Here is a 14,593-nt window from a genome sequence, read left to right as displayed (position 1 = left end):
ATTCAACAGAGTTTTGTCTGTTTCCTGTACCACACACGTACAGCACCAGGGTGACATTTAGTTACCAAGCCAGATTCCCTTCCATATCTGCCTAAGGGGAGAGCCTTTGAGCTCCAGTAGTGGGACACCTGCTTACTGACAACTTTACAAAGGTTTCTCACCAATCACATGGGATTAATGTGCACCTGAATCATGTTAAGTCATTTGCTGTCTTAACCTTGACAAACATTGGGGTGGTCCCTGGGAGAGTTTTGTTTCAGGAAGGACAACATTTACGTATGGTTGTCCAGATTTGTTAAGTAAACACAATCTCAAAATAGAGGAATAAAAGGAATGTTTAGAATGGATTGCCTGGTATTCACCTAAACGTTCAAGAAGTTATTCATAGCTTTAATTTTTTGACCACCCACTCTGTGCAAGGTATTATAAGACAGAGATGAATACAATAGGCCTTTTTACCCCAGATGTCTTCCCCTAATGTAATAAAAATACCTGCGTATAAAAAATTGCTTTTATGCATGTAGTCATGTGCATTTTCTAGGAAGAATGTTTATAACACTTTCATTTGCTTTTCAAATAGACCAGTGACTTCAAAAGGGCAAGAACAAAGGTAGTTTTAATCTACTAAATGTAAGCCTGTGCTTTTCGGTGATAATTATTCAGAAAGTTCTGTGACTTAGCTAGTCAGTCTGCTTTTGGTTAGCAATGATAAAATTATATCAAAAAGAAAGAGAAATCAATTATTTAGCATATTTGTAGAGTAACCACAATATATTAAGAGTGTGTTAGATGCTAGAGAAACAAAAATAAGGAAGATGTAGTACTTGCCATTATGGAGACCAGTAGCCAATGAGAACAAAACAAAATGGTACAAATTATAGGAGAGGTTTGAGCTAAGTGTGTGGGATAAAGAGGAGAGTTGGTGAAGCTTCTCAAAGGACTGTCATTTAAACTGAGCTGAAGAACATATATAGAGATGCTTTTCCTTCTGCCAGTGAGACGTACAGGTATACCTTGCTTAATTGCACTTTGCAGATATTGTATTTTTCACAAATTGAAGGTTTGTGGAAACACTGAGTCTATCAGCACAGTTTTTCCAGTAACATTTGCTCACTTCATGTCTCTCTGTCACATTTTGATAATTCTTGTGATATTTCAATCTTTCCATTATTATTGTATTTGTTATAGTGATCTATGATGAATGATCTTTGATGTTACTATTGTAATTGTTTTGAGGTGCCACAAACTGTACCCATGTAAGACAGCTAACTTAGTCGTATGTTCTGTGTGTTCTGATTGCTCCACCGATGGGCCATTCTCCCATCTCTCTTCCTCCCCTGGGGCCTCCTTGTTCCCTGAGACACAACCATATTGAAATTAGGCCAATTAATAACCTTACAGTGACCTCTAAGTGTCCAAGTGAAAGGAAGAGTTGTGTAATTCTCACTTTAAATCAGAAGCTAGAAATGATTACGCTTAGTGTGAGGAAGGCATGTCAAAAGCTGAGACAGGCTGAAAGCTAGGCCTCTTGCACCAAACAGTTAGCCATGTTGTGAATGCAAATAATTATTTGATTTACTGAACCATTTATTTTTTTAATTAAAAAATTATTTTATTGAAATATAGTTGATTTACAATGTTGTATTAATTTCTGCTGTACAGCAAAGTGATGCAGTTATCCATATATTGATATATACCATTTTTTTGTATTCTTTTCCATTGTGGTTTATCACAGGATAGTGAATATAGTTCCCTGTGCTATACAGTAGAACCTTGTTGTTATCCATTCTATATATAATAGTTTGCATCTGCTAATCACAAACTCCAAATCCATCCCTCCCCCACCCCTGTCCCCCTTGGCAACCACAAGTCTGGTCTCTGTGTCTGTTTCTCTTTCATAGATAAGGTTATTTGTGTCATATTTTAGATTGCACATATAAGTGATATCATATGGTATTTGTATTTTTATTTCTGACTTACTTCACTTAGTATGATAATCTCTGGTTGCATCCATGTTGCTGCAAATGGCATTATTTCATTCTTTTTATGGCTGAGTAATATTCCATTGTATATATGTACCACATCTTGTTTATCTGTTCATCTGTCCATGGACATTTAGGTTGTTTCCATGTCTTGGCTATTGTGAATAGTGCTGCTGTGAACATAGGGGTGCATGTATCTTTTTGAATTATAGTTTTGTCTGGATATATGCCCAGGAGTAGGATTGCTGGATCATATACTCAATGATTTATGATAAAGGAACTGAGGCTCAGAATCTTGTGGACTAATATTACACAGCTAATTCATTAAATAGGTAGAGTAAAAATTGATTTTATCAGTCTATTTAGATTATAGGCAGCTCCCAGTTAGACTTGGATTGCATTTTTTTTTTTTTTTTTTTTTTGCGGTACGGGGGCCTCTCACTGTTGTGGCCTCTCCCATTGCGGAGCAGAGGCTCCGGACGTGCAGGCTCAGCGGCCATGGCTCCCGGGCCCAGCCGCTCCGCAGCATGTGGGATCTTCCCGGACCGGGGCATGAGCCTGTGTCCCCTGCATCGGCAGGCGGACTCTCAACCACTGCGCCACCAGGGAAGCCCGGATTGCATTTTTTACAAGCTGCTTCTTAGTAATCCTGAGCTCTAGATTAGTGGTTCTTAAGCTTTTGCACATCAGAATCACCTGGATGGCTCATATAAACAGACTGCTGGGTTCTACCCCCAAGGTTTCTGATTTACTAGGTCTGGGGTGGAGTCCTAGAACATGCATCCACAGACCACACTTTGAGAACCAGTGCTACAAATTAAAAAAAGGCTTATTTATCTAAGTGTTAATGTTTAAAATGCACTTATGGATTAATGGAAATTTACATCTTTTTCTTTTTCCATATACCAATTATCTCTCTCCCATTTGCTCCCTACAATTGGGTCTTTTAAAGGAAACAGTGAAGCCTTTAGGATGACTATTGTAAAATACAGGTGTTGGTGAGAATGCAGAGAAATTGGTATCCTTGTTCGTTGCTGATGGGAATATAAAATTGTGCATCTGCAGTGGAAGCCAGTCTAGTAGTTCAGCAAAAAATTTAAATGTAGAATGAACATGTGACCCAGCATTTCAGCTGTTAGGTATATGCCCTAAATAAGTGAAATCAGGGATTCAAAGAGATATTTGTTCATAAGAGCAATATTCACAGTGGCCAAAAGGTGAAAACGATTAAAATATCCATGAATGGATGAATGGCTGAACAAAATGTGTCATATAAATACAATGGAATATTATTCAGCCTTAATTGGGAGTGAAATTCTGTAACATGCTACAGCGTGGATGTACCTTGAGAACATTATGCTAAGTGAAATAAGCCAGACTCAATAGGAAAAATATTGTATGATTCTACTTACATGAGGTACCTAGGACAGTCAGATTCACAGAGACAGAGTAGAATAGTGGTTGCCAGGGCTGAGGGGAGGGACAAGTGGGGAGTTATAATTTAATGGGTAGAATTTCAGTTTAGGATGATAAAGTTCTGCAGATGGGTGGTAGTGATGGTTGTACAGCATGGTGAATGTGCTTAAGGTCACTGAAGTGTACACTTAAAATCATTAAAGTTATAAATTTTGTTATGCACATTTTTTTTTTTGGCGGTATGTGGGCCTCTCACTGCTGTGGCCTCTCCTGTTGCAGAGCACAGGCTCCGGACGCGCAGGCTCAGCGGCCATGGCTCACGGGCCCAGCCGCTCCGCAGCATGTGGGATCTTCCCGGACCGGGGCATGAACCCTCACCCCCTGCATCAGCAGGCGGACTCTCAACCACTGCGCCACCAGGGAAGCCCCTATGCACATTTTATTATAATAAAAAAGGACTTTAAAGAGTATAGTCCATACCCTCCCTCTTGCTTATCTCAGTATTTCTCCAAAGCTTGCTAGAATAACCTAGACTTTGATTGACTGATGAATTTAAAATGGGGCAAAATTTACTCCTAGAGTGGAAAGATACCCTTTATTTTAGATATGTCTCCTGCCAGAATTTGAGCTGTTATAGAAACTGACCCAGAAAAATAATGCACACATTGAACTCACCCAGAAGTTAACCCTTCACATTCCAACCACTGGCCAGACTTCGAGGAAAATAACCCGTCTCAATTTGTCTGAATGGGAAGCCGTTGTCTGTAAGTTGAGCTCGTGGAAAATGGCTGGGAGTCAGAGACTGTCTGATTTGGCATCCCTGATGTCTGTCTCTGACACTTATGTCTAAATTAGACTGCTGCTAATTAAATAAACGTGTAAAGCCAGCATCATGCCCTATCTTTCCTCCTTCATAAAGCAGGGCATTGCCATTTGGGGTAGTTGTTCGTATCCATAATTTCATAATTTCTAACCTTAGGCATAACTGTTTAACTCAATTAAATGGGACAAAAGTGAACTTCGTTGAAAAACCTAATAGTAAAATAAATATACGGAGTAAAATGCTCAGGGTGACTTCTGCAACTCAAGTTAAAGCTATTAATTTTGGGTAACGTGTAGTTCTTGATCGTGGCGTTTTTCAAAAGAAATTTCTTTTGTCTGGAATTATGCTTTTGTAAAGGGGAAGAGTGCTCCTGGATTTAATACCCCACTTTTATTTTCATAAAAATTTCATGACATTGAGTGACCAAGTTTCTTAATCCTTACAAAGGCCATAATTATACACTATAAAAGTATATTAAAATATAAAACTATATTTTAAAACTATAAATTATATTTATTTCGATAAAATGTTTTGGGTACAAAATTAATACTTGATAACTTGATGTAGTCATTCCTTTTCCGGGTCTTCCATTTCTTGTACTCAATAAAATCTTAAAACCAGAAGGGTCTTCTATCCAGAAAATACCACAACAGGTTCCATAGGATACCATGTGCTGAGAAATTCTGATGAGTTTTTTCCTTGAAGAAAGTCTTCTATGGTCAAATAACTTTGATGAATTTTGGTTTAAACAAAACTTAAAAAGAAAATAACTACAGGGCTTTTAAGAACCTTTACTTTATAATTTGCATTGTGAATTGCCAAGAAGAAATTTGTAGAATTCAGACTTCCAGCACATACTCATTATGGAACCTCTTTATTTTCCCAGAGACATCTCTTAGAATTAGGGGGAAGTGAAAAGCTAGTACAACTTCCTTCATTGGACAAATAGAGGAAGTAAAGACTTTAGACCTCATGGCTTATTTGGTGTTGTATGACCTTGAAAAGAGATTATTTTTCCCTTTGGAGTGGACAGGTATGGGGTTAGGAGTCAAGCCCAGAGTTTGGGTGCCTACTCTCTTAGCTGGTGGGCTGGGGCACCCTTGGATGTTTCTGTAGCTCTGATGTTTCATCACTGCGCTGGGGCCTTGCTCCCTCTCATGCCCAACTCATAGGACTGTTGTCAGCAAGTGAGAAAGTGCTTGTGAAATAGCCTTGCAAATGGTGAAGCACAATTTCAGAGCATTTTTATCATGAGAATGATAAGTACAATTAGACAACAGCCTTGGTAATTACTATTTCTATGATTACATTAAGATACAAAATCTAATATACAGTAGGATTATACAGTATGATCACAGCAATGTCCAAAAATAACCCTTTGTATAGAATGAAAATATCAGAAGGCACAATGCACAGTTGTTGACAGTGTTTTGTTTTGATAAGGTTTGGGATGAGTACTTTTTTACACATTTGCATTTTACATAATAATTGTAGTACACAGATTTCTTTTTCTGGTCAGCTCTATTTCCTAGGAATTCCTCCTTTCCCTAGGGTAGAAATCTGCTCCAGCATGTTCAGCTTTAACTCTTGTTGCAAGATGGCTGCTGTGCTGCCAGGCCCTACCACTGCATTCCAGGCAGGAAGGACAGGGGGAACAGTGGAGAATCTATTTTTTGGAAGGGTTATGTGGGTGCAGGAAGGGAGGCCCTCCTTAGTAGAATTCTATTCACAATTCATTGGCCAGAATTATGTTTCATGACCATCTCTTTCTTGAGATGGCTTGGAAAATCAAATATTTAGCAATCTGACTTCTAGCAGTAGTTCTCAAAATATAGTCCCCAGACCAGCAGCATCAGCATCACCTGGATCTTGTTAGAAATGTCATTTCTGCTGTACCTGTGAACTTCTGTGAGGACCAGGACTTAATTTGTAGGACTCATTGAAAAATGAAAATGTGGAGCCCTTAGTTCAAACATTATTTAAAATTTCAAGACAAAAACAGAAGAGCTTTAAACCAAGCAGGAGGCCCTGTGCCGAAAGTTCCCGTGACCATGAATCTGGCCTTACCTTCTGGAATGGAAAGAGTAGCAAGCTTTCCAGATGCTTAGGTTTGAGAACCACTGAAGAAGATTTTGCAGCCTAGAATAGGTACTTTATTTCCCAGACCTTCCAGCCTCTTGAGAAACCTGCTGGGCTGTTTGTCGAAAGATCCAGTCACTGGTCAGTCATGTGAGAGGCAGAACATTGCCTGATTTTCTTTGCCATTGGTGAAAAGCATCTCTTGACATCTTCCTCTCCCCTTAATTGGGGACAGAAGCCCAGTGGGATCTGAGTAGGACCCAGAGGAGCTTCTGCCAGCCAACAGCTGTGGCCGAGGATAAATTCCAGACTAATAGTCTGGGTAGTGTTGCTCCCTGATGAATGGTTGTTTCAAGGGGTAAAAAAAAATTGCAGATGAAGCTTAAATGAAAGTGAAATTAAAGTCATTTATCGCAGATCATTTGGAAATATCAACTCTCTTCTTAAAGAAGGAAAATATAATAAAGCTCCCTCATAAAGATATAAAATATTTAACATGTGACTTCTGCTTTGTACCAACATTACCTCTTAATGGTTCCATTATTTTGTTATGTTTAACCTCAATGAAAAATTTAGGAGGAAGGATGGGCAAATGTTTAACCCAAATCAGGACTTTTTTTTTTTTTTGCCTGAAACCTGTGATTACATCATTAGCACATTTATATTGCAAGACATTTTTACGATATAAGCATTTTTTCATTTGGACAGCAACCATAATAAATTGAGATAAAATTCAGTCTTGATTGATGTTGTAAGTGTCATGTACAGGGCAAGTACCATCTGTTAAGTGTGGCTTGCCAGGGCAGCAATAATAGTAGCATTTGAATGTTTTTCTTATTAAGGAGAAAAATGGTTACGAACATTGGTTTGGTGGACTCCAAGGACGGTGCTGAATGGAAATTGCCTGCAGCATGTGAGACTCCTTCCCTGGCTTTCGGATGAAGGTGGTCCAAAGGCTGCAAGAATTGTTTTTCCTTTTTTAAAAATTAGGATTAACTATGACAGTTTGTGGAATGAAAGAGAGGGGCTGATTACAACATAATGGAGTGTACCATATTCATCTCTTTGAAATATGACCTCACCCGGCCTTTTCCATTTTACAATCGATTCTCTCATTCCCTTAATGAACCTTTGCATTCATGAGTCTTCCTTGGAAGTATGCACATGAAGTATTGCTGGAGCAAAGAATAATTGTCTGCCAAGTAAGTAAGAACAAAGTGCCTCTCTTGTCGTTCAGTTCAATAACATTAGAAACTGTTAATGCATCATGTTGAGCCCCATATTGTTTTGCTTAATAATTATCTAATTTGCCAAAGCTTGCTTTAAGAAATATTTTTTGAAAACTGGTACAATAGAGTTGTTTGCCTGTTTCTCTAAAGATGAGATGAGAGGGCTGATGTAAATGCATTTCAGCACAATTTTAGTTCTTAAAAATGTTGCTAAGTGGGTCTAATTTGAGCAAAGTAGCACATGCAGTTTGAACAGCCATACTGTGAAAGTGATGGTGTAATAAAATTATAGGGAAAAGGTGAATGCTGATAACAGAAAGAATGCAAAACAATAAATAACTCTCGAGTTTTAAAATAATAACCCATTTACATAATTTGGAATACATGCGTACAAGGTTCATTGATCCAGTATTGGAAGACTAAAATATGATAGGTTTCTCCATAATCCAAGACTTAAAATATTCATCTTATCTTTTACTTTCTTCCCTCTACCAGTAGGAATTTATGTTCTGTTAAATATCTTAAGGATAAGACTCAGTGTAAATTGGTAAAAATCTTGGTGTGAATTGATGGCAGATGGCATGAAAAAGGAAAGAACAGGATCGCACCATGATTGTACATGTCATCCACAGAACAATCTCAAAGGCTGTGCCCTTTCCTGGTATGCTGGGGACTAGGATTGCTCGTGTGTGATGGGTTATTCAGTTGAGTCCAGGAGCATGATGGGTAGACACAAACCAATGAAATTAAGAATATCTTCAGGGGACTTCCGTCATAGTCCAGTGGTTAAGACTTTGCCCTTCCAGTGCAAGGGGCACGGGTTGGATCCCTGGTTGGGGAACTAAGATCTCACATGCCATGCAGTGCAGCCAAAAAAAAAAAAGTATCTTGAAAGCAAATAAAAAGGATTGGGAAGTAGTGGGCATTTTCATGGGGCCCTTATCTGAAAGAAAGAGAACAGAATGAGAAGAGAACAAAATCCAAAGTTATGGGGATTAAAAAAATAATAATAGGGCTTCCCTGGTGGCTCAGTAGTTGAGAGTCCGCCTGCCGATGCAGGGGACATGGGTTCGTGCCCCGGTCCAGGAAGATCCCACATGCCGTGGAGTGGCTGGGCCCATGAGCCGTGGCCGCTGAGCCTGCGCATCTGGAGCCTGTGCTCCACAACAGGAGACGCCACAGTAGTAAGAGGCCCGCGTACCGTAAAAAATAATAATAATAATAATAAAAATAAAAATAAGCACAATGTCACCAAAGCCTGTAGTAACCAGTTCTTAAGACCATACATAAGAGATTTCAAATACTTGCCCAGCATGTCTGTCAGCTCCTCTCTCTTGTCCTAAGTCTTCTGATGATGCCCGGGTCACCCTCCTTTGGGGAACCTCTTCTGATTGGTAGCGGGAGGGAGCAATTCCTCTCCAAGTTTTCACTTCTTTGGAAGCACTTTTAAACTATATAGTCATTAGGTGTTTATATGTGCCTTGCTGATATTTTGTTGAACATTTACTAGGTACTAAGTGTTTATACATATATCTTCATGTAACCCCTTAACTGTCCATATGAGATTGATGCCGTTCCTGAGATTCAAGGTTACACACCTCGTCCAAGTTCCTACAGCTGGGAAGTAGCAGATCTAGAATTTGATCAGATTTACTGGTCGGTCCCCAGAGATGATGAACACTGCTTCCAAAACACATCTCCTTCTTTCTGTTAGACTTTTTTTTTTTTTTTTTAAATTTAGGCTGTGATGGGTCTCACTTGTGGCACTTGGGATCTTTGTTGTGGCATGCAGGCTTCTTAGTTGCGGCATGCATGTGGGATTTAGTTCCCCGACCAGGGATTGAACCCGGACCCCCTACATTGGGAGGACAGAGTCTTACCCACTGGACCACCAGGGAAGTCCCTTTGTTAGGTTTTATGTGTGGGGTGTGCCTCTCTACCTAACCTGTAAACCCTCTGGAGAAAGTAAATGAATGGAGCAAAAGTGTGAGTTTCCAGGGAATTGTTTCCAACCTCACATCCATCCTTAGTTGAAACCAGTTCTTCCCCAACTTTTTCCACTTTACAAAAGAAAGGAACACATCGGACCCTCCAGAATCCTCCCCGCGCTCATTGGTAGAGCTTTGAGATTCAGTCATACCCTGTTGAGGACAATCTGAGATGATAGAAATGGATAAATGGGTTTGTGTCGAGAACTTCTGAATTTAAATGTATTGTAGAGTCAAATGAGAATGAAGAGACTGTTCCGCAACCTCCCCTTTTCATCTCCTGACTTGTCGGAGATGGCTTAACTCCCCGCCCATCCGCCTCTCTCTCAGAAATAGGGTTCTGGTCACATCAGGAATGTTTCTTACCATGTTTATTTGAAACGAAAAATGATAAAGTCAGTCAGTCTCATCTGGCTGATTGGTTTGACAGTGACTTTGCCATTCTAGTTATATGGTAGCCATTTTACATAAATTACAAGCACTAAATCTGTAGTTTAAAGGTTGGTTAGCACAAATACAAAGCACTTGATAAGATCAAAGTATTTTATCATCTTTATATTGGGAAGGGTGTTTTTAAGTTAATACTTGATTTTTCCAAATCTTTCAAAGTATGTTGAGAAAAATGAGGTATCCCTGAGCAAAAGAGTAAGAGACATAATTCATAGTCATTTGATAAGTCTTAGAAAAACCATCTGAGATGCTTCCAAAGTTGACTAAAAAGCTTAAAGCTCCATCTCACTAAAATAAATTTTTTTTTTTTTTTTTTTTTTTTTTTTTTTTTTTTTTTGCGGTACGCGAGCCTCTCACTGTTGTGGCCTCTCCCGTTACGGAGCACAGGCTCCGGATGCGCAGGCTCAGCGGCCATGGCTCACGGGCCCAGCCGCTCCGCGGCATGTGGGATCTTCCCAGACCGGGGCACGAACCCGTGTGCCCTGCATCGGCAGGCGGACTCTCAACCACTGCGCCACCAGGGAAGCCCTAAAATAAATTTTTAATACAGTTTCTCCTTATGTATAATAGCTATAAGAATTTTTTTTTTTTGGCCTTACGGCTTTCAGGATCTTAGTTCCCTGACCAGGGGTTGAACCCCAGCCCCCTGCAGTGGAAGCACAGCATTCTAACCACTGGACTGCCAGGGAATTTCCAAGAGTTTTTAATATTTAATTTCAAAAATACAATAATAACTGTAAAGATAATTCAACCCAAAAGAATTTTTGTTTTTCACAGTAGGATAGCCTGTAGACCACAGGAAATAAAATTAAAATGCACTGTGGTGGAGAAGTAGCATGAGACCACAAACATAAAAATATATTAAGACAAAATTCTGGGCTTCCCTGGTGGCACAGTGGTTGAGAGTCCACCTGCCGATGCAGGGGACAACGGGTTCGTGCCCCGGTCCGGGAAGATCCCACATGCCACGGAGCGGCTGGGCCCGTGAGCCGTGGCCACTGAGCCTGTGCGTCCGGAGCCTGTGCTCTGCAACGGAAGAGGCCACAACAGTGAGAGGCCCACGTACCGCAAAAAAAAAAAAAAAAAAAAAAGACAAATTTCTATGTGAACCGGGTTGCAGGAATGCAGTAGTCCAGGTCCGATGACAAAGAGCTTCTCTAAAATACTCAGTGTTTTGTGTAAATGATACATATGTCTAAAAGCATTCAGATGATTTGACATATAGTATAACTGTAAAGTTATAGGCAGATTTTCAACTGCGGGGTGGGGCGGGGGGTTGGCTCCTTAATCCCCGCATTGTTCCAGGGTCAGTTGTGTATGCTTCATCTTTGTTCAAAATCCTTCTGACGTCCAGGACAGGTGATGTGATCAGGCTTTTCAGAAGGGGCCACCAAGGCCCAGGAATGCCCTGATTGACCAGAGGGATTTGCCCTGGGACTGAGCCCCAGACTGGAGGCAAAGGCTCAAATTCTCCTGGTCCTTCTCCAAGCCAAGATGCCTTTGCTTATAAAACAGAAAAATAAAGGGGAAACTGGACCCAGAGTGACTTTTTAAAATGGCATAGATTAAAGTAACCATGAAAATTACCAATAATGACAAACACTTGAAAAAAAAAGTCAATATACTAATAAAATGTTAACAATGCAACTCTTAAGATGGCAGAATTCTCCAGTAAATCTCTGTTCAGGGCCTTGATCTTCAAGTGGAATAAATCATGTTTTCTGGTGAATTTTCAGGTCAGGGCCAGTAAAGGGAGCATATTTTGAGAAACATTTATATTTTGTGTCTGGTAACACGGAGGAACCGTGCATTTTAAAAGGCGATTTCAACTTAATTGCAAAAAACAGACATTTAACTGCTACAATGTAAAATAGTTTTCGGGAGATGTCACGTTTTATAGTCTCTCTGGTACCAAAGTTACAGGTCCTGGAAGTGAGAAGAGTGTTTCTGAAGGAATGCTACCACTCTGTCATTTATCCCCAGGTCACAGTTGCAGTCTGATTGTGCAGCTGACCTCTGTTTCCATGTGTGTCTCGTGGAATCTGTCTTTTTCCTTAAGGTGGAGAAAAATCAAATGTTAATTCAAAAAAAATACTGCAAGTCCACTACCTAGGAATGAGTTCGTAAGTCCAATTTGTCCGTAAATCCAACAAAGTTAGCCTAGGTACCCAACTAACACAATCGGCTATATAGTACTGTACTGTAATAGGTTTATAATACTTTTCACACAAATAATACATAAAAAACAAATTCAAAAAATAAAGGAAACATTTTTAATCTTATAGTACAGTACCTTGAAAAGTACAGTAGTGCAGTACAACAGTTGGCACTTCTTAGCAGTACCAGCTACATCACTGCTGCTTTTACACTTGCTTCCAGACATCCTGGGCTTAAAATAAACATACTGTACTACTGTACTCTGTACAGTACTGTACAGTAAAGTACACAAAAGCACAACCACTTGTAGAGGTTGCACACACGACAGTGTATGCCAGACAGGAACTAACTTACATGATTGGACATGCGAACCCACGTTCACATCTTTGAAAGTTCACAACTTGAAGGTTCGTATGTAGGGACTTACTGTCATAAAATAGCTGGACACTTTACTCTGGTGCTAACTAACTAAACGGGGGCCTATGGTTGAGCAAGTTCTTTAACCTTCCTCATCCCTGAAGTGCAAAAGGTGGCATTGACCTTCTAGGACTGTCTGAGGATTAAATGATGTAACGTGTGTTCTTCTGAGCCCTCTGAGAAGCAGACACCAAGATGAGATTAAACGTGCAAGGATGTCATTGGGGAAAAAGCCTGTGAGAGACGGTGGGGAGGGAGCCTGGGAAAACAAAGAGGGCCAGAGACCAGGGAAGGATGGAGGGAACAAGGCTGGGGAAGCGGTACCTCCAGGCTGTCTTAAGAAAATCTCCACACAGCTGTGGGGTCCTGGCACCGGAACTGTCCCCGTTGCTGGAGGTTGTGAGGTGAATCTGTGGCTGCCACAGTATGTGAAGATGTCTGGCACGCAGCAGGTACCCTGCTCCAGTTTGTTTTTTGTACTTTTATAGTCATGGCTCATTCTTTCTTGGCTACAGTTAATTTTCTTAAGCCATATTTCCCTTTACTTCTCTCATTCTCTTTTTTTTTTTTTTTTTTTTAATTTAACCGAAGCTTCTACCACAGTGCTAACTTAGAGAACGGTGACCCTGTGATTTACTCATTTCACAGATGATAGTGTGAAAAGCTATCTCTTCCTACCCTGGGCCCTTGGAAGTTCCTGATTTGGTAGTTTCGGATGTGATTAGAATTGTAGTGAAAATGAGCTTTCTAAAACACAAATCCAATTGTATTTCTTCTTGTTTTTCTCATTGTCTAAGGCTGGGTTTAGCACAGTCTGAAAAACTCTCTGCTTACTTTATGCCTCTGAGCACATCTGTTCTCACTCTGCTCATCTTTCTGCTCTGGTGATTGCGGTGATGGTACCCAGCAGTGACAGGCCGACTCACCTCTGACCACAGCCCCCTGCTCTTTGGGGATGCCCGGGTGACATGGTTCTGGCCAGTGCAACACTGGGGGAGATTACTAGAGTGGTGCTTTTGGACACGCCTTCCTTTCTCCATTTAAAAAGAAAAAAAAAGTTTGGGCTGGCAAGCGTTTTGTCCTTTGCCCTTCTTTCCTTCCTCCCACTTGAAAGCTGGAGAAGCAGCAGTCATCTTGCATGAGACAACAAGAACAAGGAACAGTCCTGCACCACAAGGATGGTAAATCGTAGACCTTGCTAGAGCCTAGATCCTTGGAAAGCATCACTGAGCCGTGGCATCAGCCAACTGATTAACATCTATTGATCAACATCTATTCATACCACTGAGTCAGGTTTTCTGTTACAAATGCACTCAGGACTATTTTACCATAGTTGTATTTCACTTATCAAAGCACTTAAGGCCCGGTGTTTTAATTGTTGGTTTCCTTTCCTGCACTGGACAAGACAGTGAATGCTCTGATGACTTTTTGTCTTCACTTAACCAGGCTTAAATAATTGAGCTGAGCCCTGGGATATAGAAGGAAGCCCCCAGCCCCTGCTCAGAGAATACACACATCTCAACAAAAATTAGACTGAAGAAATGAGTGTGGAGACAGCCTATCGAATGAGGATCTAATCTAGGCAGGGAGGAGGTCATGGATACCTGAGTATAAGAATAGCCAGGTAGAGGGAGGGAGGGATGGTAGTAAAGAATAAGTGCAAAGTTCTGGAAACCACTGTATTCAAAGAATTGAAAAAAGGTCACTGTAGCCAATGGGTAGAGTTGGAAGAAAGTGGTAATTGATGAAGAGGAACAGAAAAAGGGGGCCTTGAAACTCAGGAGATGTTTGGACCCAATTTTATGCACAGTGATAAGTGTTGATGAGTGTCCTGCAGAGATGAGATAAAGGAGGGGGTATTGTAGCCCTATTTGTGTGTTACAGATCTTGCCATGGCTAGTAGCTGGGCAGCGGTGCCAGGGGTGGGTATCCAGTAGAGAGGATTTTGTCAGACTCCAGGGAGAGATACTGGAGTTTGGGGGTACAATTACGAAAGTGGGTTTGGAGAATGAATGAGTACTAGTGTTTGGATTGACTGGATGTAAAAGATAG

The sequence above is a fragment of the Hyperoodon ampullatus genome (assembly GCF_949752795.1).
Source record: "Hyperoodon ampullatus genome assembly, chromosome: 5".
Taxonomy (NCBI): domain Eukaryota; kingdom Metazoa; phylum Chordata; class Mammalia; order Artiodactyla; family Ziphiidae; genus Hyperoodon; species Hyperoodon ampullatus.
This window is presented reverse-complemented; position numbering follows the sequence as displayed.